The 14,690-nt window shown below is 45.4% G+C and overlaps 2 pseudogenes; one reads left to right on the plus strand and one right to left on the minus strand.

Moving 5' to 3' along the window:
* Nucleotides 1-181: 181 nt before the first annotated feature.
* Nucleotides 182-12,852, minus strand: LOC147889655 (peroxidase 63-like; annotated as a pseudogene).
* An 86-nt stretch (nucleotides 12,853-12,938) lies between these two features.
* LOC147889656 (peroxidase 63 pseudogene) lies at nucleotides 12,939-14,434 on the plus strand (annotated as a pseudogene).
* The last annotated feature ends 256 nt before the right edge of the window (nucleotides 14,435-14,690 follow it).

Below are 14,690 nucleotides of genomic sequence, written 5' to 3' on the forward strand. Positions count from 1 at the left end.
TTATAGATATAGAATAGAAGAGTCGATTATTATATAAGAAATCACAAAAGATAATCAGGAACGGTTGTGGCTTTGACACTAACGGCGGCCAGCTTTATTGAAAGAATAGAATAGAATGTGTGATGGGTATTGGGTAATGGGGACTGTAAGGACATTAAAGAACTAGCGACCTTCGGATCCATCAGTGATCCATGAAGTCAAGTGACACCGGATTGAAGGCAAAATCTGCGTTGCCCGAGTTCCTAACCCAGCATTGCTTCCGGATCTGGCCCCGTGTCCCGGAGAGAACCCCAATCTTACCCATCTTCCTCAATGAAATGCCAAATTGATGGAAGAAGGCGCTTTGATCGGCTGCAAATTTCGCCACTAGTGGTCGCGTGCGTGGATCTTCAATCAGAGACGCATCAGACGTGAATGCCCCGTATCCTTTCAGCAGGTCCTTGAAGTATTGATTGTCGAACACCACTGGAGTGATGGATCGTTGAAGAAACTGCGTATTTGGGTCGAAGTTGGGTGCCTTGAGCGCACCGTTGAGGGTGCAGTTGGCGAGCAGCTGCTGACCGTAGCCCTTGTGATATGTTTTGTCTACCTTGGGATAGATGCGGTTTGAAATGCTGGAGCAGTGACCCTGTCCGATGGTGTGTGCTCCTGCATCATCAACAACAATCGTTTTGCACGCCGTAAATCAGTGATCGCAAAGGAAGAAAGAGCATTTGATCACAAAATCTCTGGCATACATTAATGTTCCAACATCCAAGCAGGGCAACGTTTTGTTGATAACGCTTACCAGAAAGTGCAACGAGGTCAGTCTCATCCAGCCCGACCTGGGCGAAGTTTTCGAGCAATCCATCCACAGTCAAGTTGGAAGCTGGGAGGAAGGTTTGGGAGCTTTCTGCGTAGGATGTCAGAGAGTCTCTCCGCCCCAATTGTATCTTGTACAAGGGTCCTCCGGCCTAGATTGAACAAAAAATAAGAGAAGAAGCAAATCAGTGATCATCCCAGCCTCACATAGTATTTTTACGAGTATTTACGTCGCCCCGCCGGCCGAGCCCGGCCCCGGGCAGTGTTCACAAAAACCGGCAAACTATATAGACGCTCCCGAACGTCTTTGCACAGGTATATGCTGAGTATATGCTGACGAAATTAAAGCTCTTGTTTAACGGTGCATCCGGAACCTAGAAATTGAAGTGTTCTACAATACGAGTTGAAGGGAGCTTCACAATGGAGAGACGATGGAGGCTTGCCTGTTTGATGGCGTAAACAGCAGCGAGAGCAACAGTGTCAGCACAAGAGACAGTGTCGGGACACTCCTCCTCTAAACGCTGTTTGATGTCATCCAAAACAAAGAAGTTTCCGATGCTAAAGTTGATGGCAGCATCCTTCTCTGCTGTGGACTTAGTCGTGGAGTTGATGAGCACAGAAGCATCACAGCCTTGAACGAAACAATCATGGAAGAAGAGACGCAAGACGGGACCAGGAGTGGTGTCATCGAGGGAGCTCCACTAAGCAACTCTCTCTTCTACGATCTTCTCAAGCTGGGGGCAGGTGGTACGATAGAATTGGAACTTGAGTGGGGGGCTGAGGTAGGGCGGGTGGCTGGAGGAGGAGGCCGAGAGGGGGAGGAAGAGGGAAGAGAGGGAGAGGAAGAGGATGGAGAAGAGCTGAGGGTTCTTCATGTGGATAACTGGAGGTGGAGATCTTCACAGCGACTAGGGAGTCTGGGAAAACGAGGAGGAAGTGAGCTTCACAGCGAATAGAGACTGTGCGGAAACGAGTAGGAAATGAAGCTTTTTATGAACGTTTGTGCGGAAGGAAGATGAGTTGTCGCAGTCCAAGACTCCAAAGTTCAAACAATCTGTTATGGCAAGACGCAAGCTCCGGCACATGCTTATTGACGTGCAAAGTCGCAATGCTTAGTTTGCTGTACACTTTGATAAAATCAGCTCAATGGGGCACGCAGTTTACTAAACAGTCAAATCACCTCAATGGTGCATTACGATCGAGCGCAGTTCGCTCTACTGTTATTGTTTTTTTTGCGAGCAAAAAAGGATTTGATTATGTATCCGACAATCCAACACTACTTTGACTGTTCGCTCTACTATTCTGAGGCACTATAAGTCGATTATATATTTGACAGATAGTTATAGTAGGGTACATCATAATTAAAATCGTTGCTGTAGAGTTCAATTGCAATGAGAATTAAATTGCAATCAGCATGCTGTAGAGTTTAATTACAATAGTTTAATTACAATAGAGCGCTTTGTGTGTTTGCTCTAGAGTTTGCCGTAGAGTTTAATTACAATCGACCATGCTGTACAGTTCGAGCATAACTTGAGAATAGAAATCGATAATCAGGCAGCTACAGATCACGTTAATGAATATATGGAGGTGAGCAACAGTCCATCTTTTTCTGTACTTTCTATGAATATATGACTACATTTAAATACCACCTACAATGCCACGTTAATGAATAGTTGGAAGTGAATATGAAATTTTGTTGTGAGCATGCAGAGTGGAACTGTTAAGAACGCGTCAAATGTAGCCGGCCCTAACATTGGACACTGTCTTTGTGATACGCGTGACACGTTCATGCACTCTAATCTTGTAAAGCATCGTAATTTATCTATTTATATTCAGCCTTGGAATTATGCCGTCCCTTCCTTCCATAGGGACACCCCCAAAGTCCGTCAAAGTAATTTGTCTATTTATTTTCAGCCTTGGAATTATGCCGTCCCTTCCTTCCATCATGGACACCCCCAAAGTCCGTCAAAGACTCGGGTGGACGGAATGACAATCTCAGCCGTGGATGAAAATTTATCATGAATCGTAATTTGAGACCTGCTCGAATTAGCTTCCCAAAATTAGGATGTGACAAGTGGCTCCCTCCCCAAGCCTTTGACAGTTGGGGCAGTCCGCCTTTCCCCTCATAAAATAGCTCGTGAGTTGCCCGTTTGCTCGCCATTCTATGAGGGGAAAGGCGTCCTCCCCCCCTTTCCCTCCTTCATCTTTTTGACTTATCCATCCACACCTCTTTTGTGCCCATTCTTCCCTCATTCAATATTGAGGGAAAAGATTATATCTTGTTGTATGACGTATAGTGCCTATTTAATTTGAGAGAAGATTATGCAATTGGCCTTATTGCACAATCTTGTAGGGTTGACAAGGAAGTAAGGATTGAGGATGATCCTTTGTTAGCCTGCTGGAGGACAAATTCGATGCTTCGAAAGCATTATCCATCTGTTTTGAGCAAGCCAAAATGTATGAAGAGGTGGATGAGACAATCTTCCGGGAAACCCAAGCACAAATGAACCTCACAACAAGGTTGGATATCAGTGACAGCTCCGAGGGGAAGGAGAAGATGGGTATCTCCTTGTTTAACGATGATATACTAGAGAAAGATGAGAATATTGAGATAAGGAACCTACCTTTCTTGCATTCAAAGTTTAGATATGCAATTGGATGGTTTGTTTTATATTGAAGTGTGTTTTGTGTATGGCAGTTGTTCGTTAAAGATGACACATTCCTCCTGAGGGTAGCTAGAAGTAGAATTCCTAAGCTTGGTAAACTATCAAGCCTTTCTCATTATATTAAAGACCTATCTGCTACGAAGATACTGATTTTAGCAAATTACTTAGCAACAATGGGGTTGCTCTTACTTATTTTTCATGTGTTTCTCAAAAGTTTTGTGTGGTCATCCTATATCGTGGCAAACAGATAAGATCGTATTGATAGAGAAGTGGTCTACTTTACTTATTTTTGGGTGTTATGCTGGAAAGCAAGGCTCAAGAGCTAGCTACTTTTTGACATATACTGTCTGGGCACTAGCTTGTGATGTAAGGATCCCCTCTCCTTGGAAGCTTATGGAAAGCATAAGCTCATTAGGAATCAAGAGCCTTCTTTGGTGGCCCTTTCCAACAAATTAGTTGAAGAGAAAACTGTGAGTACAACAACTCTAGCACAAGATGAGAAGAGTTCAGTTGCTCCTCAGCTCAAGAAAAAAAGATCTCCAATTAAAGTCAAAAGAAAGATTCCAAGCAAAGTTGGCAAACCATTGGAAGAATAGCCTATATGGCATTGTATATTTTACAAGATAGCAGTAAGGTTGAATTGTGAGAACACTATCATTTTAGAATGATCCCAAGCATTTCCCAAAATAGCTTCCTCCTTCCATTTCTCCACTCCCAACCTTCACCTCCCCCTCGCTCCCTCTTGCTCCTCTTCCTCTTCTTCTTCTCCTCCCTCTCCTCTTCCTCGTCCTGTTCCCTCCTCCCCCCTAATGGCCTACTCCCGTTTGAAGATAGAGAGAGAGAGAGAGAGAGAGAGAGAGAGAGAGAGAGAGAGAGAGAGATAAGAGAGAGAACCTGGAAGCAAATGGAAATCACGCACCATAGGTGGCAAACGGCAATCGTGATGGATGGAGCTCCTTGCGCCAACATATGGAGAGGAGGCGGAATTGGTGACTAAAATAGATGTTTATGCTAATCAAGGACTTGTTCAATATAAATAGTAAGTGCACCTCATTTTTTGCATTTATTAAATTGTTATTAATAATCGCACGTGTGAAGTGTAACGTCTCAAAAGTAGTGCTAAAAGTCATCGTATCCTCCCCAATGGTCATCAGTTTGCTTTCCTCCTATCCTCCTCAGTTTATTTTCTTGGAGAGAGTCACGCCCGTCACATGCCATTGCCGCTATTGAGTTTCCACGCCACAATGGAAGAGAAAGGTCTCTCTCTCTCTCTCTCTCATTTTGTGTGTGTCAGGGTGACGTGTCACTTGACCAGCTAGATGATGATGTGGCAAATTGCTTGATGATGTGGCACCCGAGGGTGACATGGCAGATAAGGATGCTACTCTCTCTCACTCTAATTCTCTGTGTGTTTCAGTGTGTGTGTGTGTCATGCTACACATACACACACTCTCTCTCTCAACGTTCTTGTGTGTAGGTTTCCTTCAATATAAGACAATCATGAAGGAAAGAGAGAGTGAGATGTGGAGGGAGAGGGGGAGGGATATACAAAAGAAAACGATGTGAAGGGTTGGGAAATTCCCAACCCTCCATATTGCTTCCTTTTGTACACACTCTGTGTACACACACACACACACACAAAATCCTCTCTCATGGGAGAGTGGGAAAAGGAGATGGATCCTGAGATAGAGATAGATAGATAGAGAGAGAGAGTGAGAGAGAGAGAGAGAGAGAGGAGGGGGGAGAGGGAGAGGAGGGGAGAGTGTACAAAACAACGTGATATGGAGGTTTCCCAACACTCCAGGTCGCGTTCTTTTTTGTACACACTCGGTGTACACACACACACACAGAGAAAGAAAGAAAGTTTATTAAAGTCTTCAAAAGACCGATGGGTCTATGAGACTGTGAAAAACCTGATACAATGAGCTGTGGTAGTGGAGCTACTAAACAAGCATCCACACCAATGCAAAATGCAAAAAATGCAAAATGGCAGTACTTAATCCTAAGTACAACATAGTATAACATAGTCATGTCGATAGTCGACTATATATCAATCATCGTCATCATCGTCATCATCAACATCATCATCATCCTCATCATCAACAGTGGAAACTTAGGATGGATGAGGCAGTGGAGGCATGAGGTCAAACAATAGAGCATTGTCGGCCCATCAAGGGTGCAATCCTGGTACATCTCCTGATCGTAGCTCTGCGTCTAACCAGGACCATTGTGAACCCCATCGGTCAGGCTCTGATCCTAAACAAGGAGGGATGTCCCTAATTATGATATGTGTGTCAGCCCTCTGTTTGAGCTGTTGGGTCATAGGCTTCGGGTCACAGTCATGTCAAGGTCTCCTCTTGTGGGGGTCTATGTGATCTAGTTGAAAGAACTCTGTGATAGAGCTTTGAGAGGTATCAGTCGAGGAAGAAAGCTGCTCCTATCTCCATGCTAGTCGAGGAAGAAAGCTGCTCCTATCTCCGTGCTCGGAGTATCCTCTCACGAACTGAGATCCCGACTGTCCATGTCCCGAATCTGGATCCAGAGAAACCTAGAATGTGTATCTCTCTGCTCCACTGAGATGGCCCCCAAAAGTGTGGATCTATAAAGGATTGCGACTCCTCCTGACCCTAGAACCCCTCCAGTATCCCTTATCTCATCTCTATAGGCATACTCCCATGTATACCCACTGACTACTCGTAGTGGGCGCTCTGGACTCTGATGTGTCTCTATATAAAAGATTATGTGGTGACCTATATAGGTTTCTGAGAAGTTCCCTGGTTCTGACCATAAGGTACCATTACAGTTCCAGATGGTATAGGATAGGGTCTCGAATATTTGAGTCTCATAGACCCCACCTCCTTATACGGGAGGAAAGGTGGGTGCCCGACGGGGGCTTGTAAGGAGTCGTCCATCTCGTACTACTGCCCACTTCCCCTCGTTGCAAACCTGGTCCCTCTGCTGCAACAGAAAATGCCTCTCCTCAATCTGTAGTAGCTGAGTGAGGTCCTCATCCATGGAGATCGCTGGGAGAAGAAGGGAGAGATGGTGTCAGTGACAAACCCCTCTAGATTAGGGAAGGGTGGCAATCGATGTCATGGGTAGGGGTATATCAGAGCCAGCAGCTGTAATAACAATAGAGGCTGTGGATGGAAGTGGAGCTGAAACTGGAACTAGAGTTGATGCTGAGGCTGGCGCTGAAGGTGAGGATGAGGATGTAGCTGAGACCGAAGCTGAGACTGAAGCTAGAACTAAAGGTGAAGCTAAGGCAGAGGTGGGCCCTGCCTTTGCTTTGTTGTCAACTCCAAGTCCACTATGGTTGTAGCATGTGTTCACATCCTCGAGTTTCAACTCTGTTTGTATCTTGGCTTTGTTGTCATCTTTCTTGGTAGCTTTATCCATATCTTTGCCACCTTTCCCCATTTTGTTTGACTGACCCATGTTCGGTGTAGGTCTTAGTGCAGGAGCGGGAGCATGAGGCCCCCCCATGAAGGGACATACCCCCAGGGGGCTGAAAAAAACCGAGAAGCGGGAGAGCTCAATGGAGGGGACGGAGGTGGGGCTATAGGTTGGGGCGGAGGAGAGATTTTTTCTGATTTTTTATATTTTTGTTGTTTTCTGATAGGTACAAATTGTCTCCGACAGATAGAAAATGACAAGTGACACTTTTCCTCTCTTTTTTTCTTTTTTTTCTTTTGGGGGGGATGTGGAGTAACTGGGTGAGTGACTGTCTGGTTACACTAACCAAATCGATTGGTTCTAGTCTAGTTAGCCTGTAACTAGCCTACTAACTAGAGTTAGTTGACCAGGGTTAGTCTAACCACTAGAGTTAGTTGACCTGAGCAAGGGGTGTAGGTAGAGTGTAGGGGAGCATGGGAGAGGAGAGGCTGAGCGGAGAGCATAGGCTGAGTGTAGGCATAGGAGTAGGCTGTGTAGGGGAGAGATGGCATAGGCATAGGTTGCATATAGAGAGGCTAGTGGGAGAGAGTAGGGGAGCATAGGCTGGCGTGGGTTGAGAGATGGATGGGAGAGCATAGGGACATAGGCTGAGAGACAAGTGGGAGAGCATAGGAGAGCAACTGGAGAGTGTAGGGTAGCGATGGCTAGTGGGGAAGCATAGGCTAGCGAAGAGTGTAGGCTACCGGGGAGCATAGGCTAGCAGAGAGCAATGGCTGAGAGCGTAGGCTAGCGGAGAGAGTAGAAAGTAGACGAGAGGGAAGTAAAGAGCTATGTAGGGCGACGTGCTACACAGAGACGGGCGACAGGCAGAGATAGATAGGCGATGGGTGATGTAGAGACGGGTGCTGGGCGACACAGAGCTAACTTCATGCAAAGCGACAAGTGACAAGTAGAGAGAGAGATTGGCGTTGAGCAGGAAGCAAGGCGATGGATGACAAGGAGGGCGACAGAGAGCTCAAGCTGGCGTGGGCTGAGAGTAATAGGAGAGAGAATATAAACAATAAGGGCATAACAGGAAGCATGATTGACAAAACATTTCCTTTAAAAATCTCTATGCTAAAATGAGAGAGAGAGAGAGAGAGAGAGAGAGAGAGAGAGAGAGAGAGAGAGAGAGAGAGAGAGAGAGAGAGAGAGGGAGGGAGGGAGACACATAGACAGAGAGAGACAAAGACAGACAGACAGACAGACACACACACACAGAGGGTAGGAGAGAGAGATAAAGGAGAGGGAGATGGAGAGGGAGAGAGGGGGGGATCTAGCTAAAGAGGGAGATAGAAAGAGAGGGGCAGATTTAGCTAGAAAGGGAGACAGAGAGAGAGAGGGGGGGGATGTAGCTAGTGAGGGAGATAGAGAGAGAGGAGACAAAGAGAGGGGGGGATCTAGCTAGAGAGGGAGACAGAGAGAGAGGGGGAGAGAGAGATGTGGGGATCTAGCTGGAGAGGGAGACACACAGAGAGAGAGGGGGGGGGAGCTAGCTAGAGAGGGAGAGAGAGACAGAGAGGGAGACACAGATCTCGGGGGGGATCTAGTTGGGGAGGGAGACAAGGAGAGATGGAGACAAAGAGAGGGGGGGATCTAGCTGGAGAGGGAGATAAAGAGAGACAGAGAGAGAGGGAGACAGAGAGAGAGGTGGGATCTAGCTAGAGAGGGACACACACACACAGGGGGGGGTGGAGCTGGAGACAGAGAGAGGGGGGGATCTAGCTACTGTAGAGGGAGACAGAGAGAGAGAGGGGGGGATCTAGTTAGAGAGGGAGACCTCGGGGTGGTCACTTATCACATGTAACCCTATCACGTGAGTTCAACTGAAGGATTTTTTTAATTATTAAAATTTACAAAATTTAACTTACATAAGGAGGTATTTAAAGTTATTTTAGAAAAAATTTACAGATTCGTATAGAAAAAGGGTACATTTTATTAATGAAAAATCTACAGATAAGGGATTTTACAAATAATCCTTGAATGCACGTGATATGGAGGCTTTATACATAGTGACCCCCCGGAGAGGGAGATAGAGAGGGGGGGGGGATCTAGCTGGAGAGGGAGACAGAGAGGGGAAGGGGATCTAGCTGGAGAGGGAGACTGAGAGAGACGGAGATAGAGAGAGGGGGGGATCTAGTTGGAGAGGGAGACAGAGAGAGAGGGAGATAGAGAGAGAGGGGGGATCTAGCTGGAGAGGGAGACCGAGAGAGAGAGAGAGAGAGAGAGAGAGAGAGAGAGAGAGAGAGAGAGAGAGGGGGGGCATCTAGCTATAGAGGGAGATAGAGAGAGAGGTAGAGAGAGAGAGAGGGGGGGATCTAGCTGGAGAAAGAGACATAAACAGAAGGGGGGGGGGGGTGGAGCTAGAGAGAGGGGAAGGGGGAGGGGGAGGGAGAGAGTGTACAAAAGAAAGCGATATGGAGGGTGGGAAAATTCCCAACCCTCCTAATCGCTTTTTTTTGTACACACTCTGTGTACACACACACACACACACACACACACACATAGAGAGAGAGGGAGATGGAGAGAGAGAGGGAGGGAGACACATAGAGAGAGAGAGAGAGAGAGAGAGAGAGAGAGAGAGAGAGAGAGAGAGAGATGTTCCAATCCTTGCCCAATGTATGCACTAACTACTTTTAGTAAGGACAAGTAGTTTTTCAATCCTTGCCCTTGCTAAAACAATCCTTATTCTAAGAGAGAGGAGAGAGAGAGAGAGAGAGAGAGAGAGAGAGAGGGGGGGGGGGGGTTGGGGGGGGATGAAGCGAGAGAGAGGGAGAGAGAGAAAGAGAGGGGGGTGGGGGATCTAGAGAGGGAGAGGGAGAGAGACAGACATAGAGAGAGAGACAGGGGGCGAGAGGGAGAGAGATGGTGGGATCAAGCTGGAGAGAGAGAGTGTGTGTGTGTGTGTGTGGGGAAGACTATAGAGGATAGAGAGAGAGAGAGAGAAAGAGAGAGAGAGAGAGAGAGAGAGAGAGAGGGTGTGTGTGTGTGTGTGTCTGTGTAAGTGAGAGGGAAATATATTTTGATCCCTTCTCTATTACATTAGAAAACTAAAAAGTCTTTGTGGAAGTGTATTTGCATTCCTTGTCTATTACAACTTTAGAAAACACATAAGTCTCTGTGGAAGTATATTTTCATCACTTGTCTATTACACCGCTAGAGAGAGCATTTATCCTCCAAAGTGCCTACTATTGCAGTGGCTTCATGAAAACAAGCGGACTTTAAATCCGCATGCCATTTGTCACCAGTGACTGGCATTTGAAATATCATCATCACATACTCTCCTCACAAGCTGCTTCGAATCTTCGGCCAAATTGTAAGCATTCAACAACTCCTCTTTTCACAACAGGCTTTCCTCATCTTCACCTTTTCGTTCAATACAGCTTCTAGCCACCGCCATATCCTCTACAAAAATTTAGCTCATAAGCATAAGAGTTACGTGATTCAATGAAGTGAAAAAGAAATCTAGAGATATTCACCTCTTCTGATGAGTTCAAATCAAGCAGCCATGTCCATAACATATCCTCCTCAAATGACTTTTTGCTCATGGGTCCATATAAAAGGGATCTAAGATATAATTTTAGTTTGATAAGTGTAGTCACGTAGTAATTGGCCATCGTCTGGGAAGGAAAGTGAGAGAGCGATAGTGAGGGATGCACAGTGAGCTGCCCCTACTTCAAGAGTGATAGAAAGTGATGGAATAGACAATGATGTAAAGCAAAAGAAGCACCCTCTTCGAGGAAGTCTTGTCCTCCATCACTTTTTCTCAATTCTTTAATTCACATTTTTTTATATTTTATGTTGTGGATCACTTTCCTTCATCTTTGACACTCATTTTTTTCAAGATATATCTCCCAAAGTTTTATGTAGAGAAATAGAGAGAGAGAGAGAGAGAGAGAGAGAGAGAGAGAGAGAGAGAGAGAGAAGAGGAATCTAATTTGTTTGTTCCAATCCGTGAGGAACATTGACAAGCTCTTGGTTTGACACAAAGGAAGGGCATTCCCATTAAAGGGGCGGAGAAGGGGTCTGATGGAATGTAATGCTCAATTCTTCTTCATTCCCCATAATCATCATCTTGAGGAAAGGCCTACTTCATGGTGTTGATCTTGAGGGAAGATGTTGAGGATTCAACTCAACATCATGTTCGATATTATGCATAGCACATGATGTTGATCTTGAGGGAAGGTATTACTAAGAGGTGGCTTTAAGAAAGCATGAAGGGAGATGGCAGTCGTCTTTTAAGGGAAAGGAGAAAAAAACATCATCTGAGCTGAGAGGACCCACCATGCAGACAAGCAAATCAATAGCTTTATCAAGGTTGTGAAGGAGATGATCAAGGGGACGATCAATAATGGGAACCAAAAAAGTAAATCGATAGCAAGAAGGAGGAAGCACTTGTGAACTTGCCAAAAGAAAGTGATGGAAGAGTGTAGAAGCTCTCTCAACAGAGGAACGATCCAGTGAGGAAGCATTAATTCCTTAAAACTATTATATATATATTTATATATGTATAGCGTAGTAAAGATACAACAAGGCAAAACAAACATAATAATGAAGCTTAAAATGTAATTGAGAAAACTCAAAACGTCAAGAAGCAATCCCTTGTGTAAAAAAGCCTAACAAACTAAAGAATTACCTAAGTAGATTAATTTGTAAAGGAATTAAATGGTGAAAAATAATTATCTTTAAAGCTAACAAAAGAAATTGATAGAGTTTGAATATATCAAGTGGGCAAAAGACCTACTGCTTGAGCTGCCACCACTCAAATAGCTTTTAACTGAGTCGTAAGTGTGTACACCTTTTAGAATCACAATTAACTTCAAGAAAACAGATAATGTCTTTGATAAGGTTGTTGAAACTATTTGTCTCATGTTGAGTCTTTTTAAAGAAAGAGCTTGGTATTACATCAGGTGCATGCAGCTATAGTCAAAGTTAACCCTTATGGGTAGCTCTTTTCTTTTCTGGTGGTTAGCCTACCTCAATGAGGAGATTGATCCAATCTTTATCTTCGTCTTTCTTTATGTTCACTTAATACAATTTTGAATTCCAAAAGAAAAGAGTTCACGAAAGTTTAGGATTACTCTCCTCCTTTTTTGAATGGAGTATGTTGGGGTGTTTTTAAAAGTCGCAATTGGAAGGAGGTGTACATGGATGGGTAAGTCAAAATGATGGAGTAGGGAAAGGGGGGGAGGACGCCTTTCCTTCTCATAAAAGGCCCGCCCGCTAAGGCAAACTACCCCCTCTTTCCCGACCGTCAAAAGGCGGGCCCACTTGTCACATCCTAATCCGGATTACAATTCTTAAAAAAATTTCATCCAAGTGTCATTCTGTGGACCCGACCCTTTGATGGATTTGGCGGTAAGGGCCCGTGCTTATTCACATCCAAGTTTAACACGACCTACAGATATTGATCATTAACTTGATCTGTAGCTGCCTTATTATCGATTTCTATTCTCATCTATATGCTCGGATTGTACAGCTGCTTGGTCGATTGTAATTAAACTCTACAGCAAACTCTCTCATAGTGCTCGATTGTAATTGAACTGTAGAGAGAATTCTCAATGCGCTCGATTGAAATTAAACTCTACAGCATGCCGATTGCAACTTAATTCTACCGCAAACTTTCGAAGTGACAGCAAACTGTGCTCGATTGTGTACCCTACGATAACTATCTGTAAAAAAGTAATCAACGTATGGCGCATCAGGAGTTAGAACAGTAGAGCGAATTGTAATGCACCATTGAGCTGATTTGACTGTAGGGAAAACTGTGTGCTCCATCGAGCTGATTTTAGCAATCTGTAAAGCAAACTAAGCATCGCAAGTCAATAAGCATGTGCCTTCGTGCTCGACGTGAGAGCTCTTGCCATAAACAGATTCTTTGGACTGCGAGAACTCGTCTTCCTTCCGCACAAACGTTCATAAACAGCTCATCTCCTACTCGTTTTCCCATAGTCCCTAGTCGCTGTGAAGCTCACTTCCTCCTCGTTTTCCCAGACTCCCTAGTCGCTGTGAAGATCTCCACCTCCAGACATCCACATGAAGGACCCTCAGCTCTTCTCCATCCTTTTCCTCTCCCTCTCTTCCCTCTTCCTCCCCCTCTCGGCCTCCTCCTCCAGCCACCCCCGCTACCTCAGCCCCCCACTCAAGTTCCAATTCTATCGCACCACCTGCCCCCAGCTCGAAAAGATCGTAGAAGAGAGAGTTGCTTACTGGAGTTCCCTCGACGACACCACTCCTGCTCCCGTCTTGCGTCTCTTCTTCCATGATTGTTTCGTTCAAGGCTGCGATGCTTCTGTGCTCATCAACTCCACGACTAAGTCCACAGCAGAGAAGGATGCTGCTATCAACTTTAGCATCGGAGATTTCTTTGTTTTGGATGACATCAAACAGCGTTTAGAGGAGGAGTGTCCCGACACTGTCTCTTGTGCTGACACTGTTGCTCTCGCTGCTGTTTACGCCATCAAACAGGCAAGCCTCCATCGTATCTCCATTGTGAAGTTCCCTTAAACTGATCTTACTGTAAAACACTTTCAATTCCAGGTTCCGGATGCACCGTTAAACAAGAGCCTTAATTTCGTCAGCAACTACCTGTTGCAAAACGTTCGGGAACGTGAATATAGTTTGCCGGTTTTTGTGAACACTGCCCGGGCCGGGGGCTCGGCGGACGGGGAGACGTAAAATACTCGCAAAAATACAGTGTGAGGGCGGGATGATCACTGATTTGCTTCTTCCTCTTTTTTTTCTCAATCTAGGCCGGAGGACCCTTGTACAAGATTGAATTGGGGCGGAGAGACTCTCTCACGTCCTATGCAGCAAGCTCCCAAACCTTCCTCCCAGCTTTCAACTTGACTGTGGATGGATTGCTCGAAAACTTCGCTCAGGTCGGGCTGGATGAGACTGACCTCGTTGTACTTTCTGGTAAGCGTTAACTGCAAAACGTTGCCCTGCTTCGATGTTGGAACATTGTATGCCAGAGCTTCTGTGATCAAGTGCTCTTTCTTCCTTTGCGATCACTGATTTACGGCGTGCAAAACGATTGCTGTCGATGATGCAGGAGCACACACCATCGGACAGGGTCACTGCTCCAGCATTTCAAACCGCATCTATCCCAAGGTAGACAAAACATACCACAAGGGCTACGGTCAGCAGCTGCTCGCCAACTGCACCCTCAACGGTGCGCTCAAGGCACCCAACTTCGACGCAAATACGCAGTTCTTCAACGATCCCATCACTCCAGTGGTGTTCGACAATCAATACTTCAAGGACCTTCTGAAAGGATACGGTGCATTCACGTCTGATGCCTCTCTGATTGAAGATCCACGCACGCGGCCCCTAGTGGAGAAATTTGCAGCCGATCAAAACGACTTCTTCCATCAATTGAGCATCAATTTGGCATGTCATTGAGGAAGATGGGTAAGATTGGAGTTCTCTCAGGGACGCAGGGCCAGATCCGGAAGCAATGCTGGGTTAGGAACTCGGGCAACGCAGATGTTGCCTTCAATCCAGTGTCACTTGACTTCATCGATCAATGATGCATCCCAAGGTCGCTAGTTCTAAATTAATGTGCTTGTTCCCATTACCCATGACACATTCTATTCTATTCTTTCAATAAAGCTGGCCGGGAAGACCGTTTCTGATTATCTTTTGTGATTTCTTATATAATAACCGATTCTTTCTGATTGCCTATGGACTTCTTTCGCCAGATTATCTCGCCCTTAACATGATACACATTGTCCTTGAAAGTTCGTAACTTTTTCTTTCATAGTGCAAATTCTTCCAGACCACCGA

The sequence above is a fragment of the Dipteris shenzhenensis genome, chromosome 20 (genome assembly GCF_047967505.1).
Source record: "Dipteris shenzhenensis isolate YYH24624 ecotype China chromosome 20, Dip_SZ_1.0, whole genome shotgun sequence".
Classification (NCBI taxonomy): Eukaryota; Viridiplantae; Streptophyta; class Polypodiopsida; order Gleicheniales; family Dipteridaceae; genus Dipteris; species Dipteris shenzhenensis.